Consider the following 3,447-nt stretch of genomic DNA (forward strand, 5'->3'; position numbering starts at 1 on the left):
TGTGGAGTCTGAGCAAAGCAACGTAGCATCTTCTGGCATGATCTGTTTTTATTTACAAACAGAAAGAAACAGTAGTTCTAATGCATTCAAACTGAGTAAATGTGTGTTGAGAGAACAGGATTCACTCAACCTGGAACTGAAAGAAATAGTAGCTCTAGTGAGTTCAACTGAGTAAACGTGTGTTGAGAGAACAGGATTGACCCGGCCTGGAGATAGTAAGAGAAAAGAAAAGGTGGCCCCTATCTATGGGGTAGGTAGGAAATGGGTTGGAGAGGGAAAATACTGGTACAGAGGTGCTCACTTGGAAAACTTTCGGATAAGAAGTAATCGAGGGCTCAACGCGGGGCTGGCAGCGGAGATAGGAGAACAGCTTTGAGCTCTCAGTTGGAGATAGAATCAGGTCAAGCTTCTGATGCTTAAGGACAAAGACAAAATCAAGGATGACTGCGAGGATATTAGTTTTGCAGTACAGACAGTCCCTGCCTTATAATAGTTTGACTCACGATTGACTTTATGAAAGTGATGCACATTCAGTAGAAACTGTACTTGGACTTGCGAATTTTTATCTTTTTCCGGGCTCGTGATATGCAGTAGCATAGTCCCTCATATGCTGGGCAGCGGTAGTGAGCTGCAGCTCCCTGTCCGCCATGCAGTCACCAGGGTAAACAGCTGCAATTCTACAGATGTGACTTTCAACTGGTGTGCCACAATTTTTAAAACAGGCAATAACTGACTATTGAGTCAGGGGCACTGGCCTCTTTTCCCTTAGAATGTCAAATAAAATAAATGACAGCAGCCAACACAATAGCTTTCCGATGTGAAAGGATCAAAATTATACCTATTTTTTTTTTTGTTGGATCAGCAAAAATATATGATTTTCAGTGTGCCGCAGAATTTTAATAATTGGTTTATGTGTGCCATGAGATTTTTAAAAAAGGTTGAAAATCACTGTTCTACAGTATACTGTGTTGATGATGTATTTCGGATATTGTGTTCTGCACATGGTTAACGTAGGCTAGCCTAAGCTATGATGTTCAGTAGGTTAGTTGTATTAAATGCTTTTTTTATGGTATCCCCAACTTGCTTTCAAATAACTCAGAAAAACAAAAGCCTCTATACTTGGAAAAACAAAGCAATGTTGCAAATTGATAGCTGGTGTTTGGTAGATATAGGTAAAGTGAATACAGGTAGTCATTGAACTGGCTTTTCAATTTTTCCCCACCTCTAAACTTTTCAAAGTTGGGGAGGATTGGTTTCTCTAAATTGTTCTCTAATCACATTTGCTTAGTTCCTTCTAATCACTCTATCTATGTATCTATCTAATCATCTATTTTCTCATTTGTTGAATCTCCCATTAGAATATAAGCAGTGTCTGGTTCACTATTGTATCCGAATGCCTAACTCAGGGATAGCTACAGAAAAGCTATTTAGTATACTAAAAATTTAAAGTGAATGGAAAGTTATTTTTTTGTAGATAAAAACTAGAGTAGGCTCTTTTATCTTCTTCTCTGCCTTCTTTTTATAGAATAAAAATCTCAAAAACCAGGAGCAGAAAGCTAAGAGAACTACTGTTCTTCTCCCAACCCTTCTCCTCTCACACATGGAAATCCTTTCATGGAAAGCCAAGTGAGTAATGAAAACTACAAGTAGCCAAAGAAAGGTGGAGGTGGTGGTGTGGTGGTGGGTGCTATTAGTTCTTCACTGCTTAGCCAAGTACACATTCCCCAGCCTAGGTAGGTTGTGACTCCAAGAAATAATTAAACTCAACAAATCAAACTCTAGAAAAAAGATCCACCTTAGATTATTTATTATTAACCAGTTACATAAGCAATACACAAAATGAGAAAAAAATGCTGTAATATATCTTATATTTTATTTTCCTTGTTCCCTGTATTCGATATTCATGTTTACATTTAGCTGTTGTAGAAGAATGGAGGTACTGTGAAAAAACAAAAGGATATTTATTGTCACTGAACCAGATCTCAGATTAAAAGGAATTAGCATGCAGACACACACACGCACACACACACACACACACACACACGTGCTCTCGACCTATATCCACCTGGTGGTGGCATAGCCCAATTGCAATTTCAGTCTTTTTGAATGACTTGATCTCTTAATAACCAACCAAATTGTTAAAACTCAGTACATGACCACAGTAAGAGCACCATAAATAAACACACAATATACTTATGATAAAATAGAACCCTTCATGGCCCAGAGGCCAAAGTTTAAAAACTATTTTTGTATTTCTAAGACAAGTAATACATGTGCTTATTAACTTATATTTACTTTTGTCCAAATAAAATTTCTAATAAGTACAATAAAAACAAGTGTATTTTGTACCTACTGTATTCTGGTACTTTTAACAAAAGTAGCTTTTTAGACAGTCATTGTTATAATCTAAAATTAAAATTTATGCTTCTCGGTTTTGGATCCCTAGTGAATAGTATTTAATCTTGCTTTGTTCATCCATGACTTAACATTTTCCTATGGATAATGGAAACAGCAAAACACTGTAATTATTTTAGCAAAAAATAGTTCCAAGATACGTTAGTAACTGAGTATTTTAAAATGTAAATAAAAACACAGGCCAAATGAACAGAGGCCAGGTTTAAGAAAACTTCTGTAATTTACATTAAAAAGCAATTAAATGACTCATCTAAAAGCAGAAATCCAACTAATATATAAAAAAATAAACTGTATATGAGATAAAAGAGTAAATAACAAGATACTCGTTAGTTCTGTGGTGGTAGCTTTCTGTAAAGTGGGAGCTGGTACAGCCTCTGGCATCAGAAATAGAGGACCACCCCTTACTGGATGTGTGAATGAACATCTGTGAAATGTTAACAGTGATATAATATCAATACCTACTCTCTCAGGGCTGTATTTAGGATTAAATGAGATAATGAATGGACCATTTTTCGTGCATTGTTTGGCACTTGGTAAGTAACACAAATATTTTGATGATAATGATGCTGAAGATGGGGAAAACCATGAGAAGTGAAGTAAAGTGCTTTTTGGTAAGTTACAATGGAAAGTCTCTCTCAAGGGCTTAAGGTGATTTTGTAGGAAGTACAGTCAGTGGAAAGAACTGTAGTAGGCCCTGGACAGCTGACTTCAATCTCTCCTGATGAAGTTCACAGTTGAGTTTGCTTGACCTTCCAGCCCCAACATTGATCTCTTCTTTGTAGGCAAAGTAGGAAGAGAGCTGATGGAACACTCCATACTAATGGAGAATTCGAGTTGCCCTATTTAGTTGATTGTTTTATTTTATTCAAATAAAGAGCTCATTTACATTCAGCTCTCAATGAGAAAGGAGAGAAATTAACATTGCCAAACATTGCCATGCCTGCTTGTCCCAAAGAAACTCCACTAGGAAACAGTCACTTTCCCATAGTCCCTGAGGACCTGCCTTGAGAATGAAACACAGACCAAATTATT

The sequence above is a fragment of the Myotis nattereri genome (genome assembly GCF_964212035.1).
Source record: "Myotis nattereri genome assembly, chromosome: 11".
NCBI lineage: Eukaryota > Metazoa > Chordata > Mammalia > Chiroptera > Vespertilionidae > Myotis > Myotis nattereri.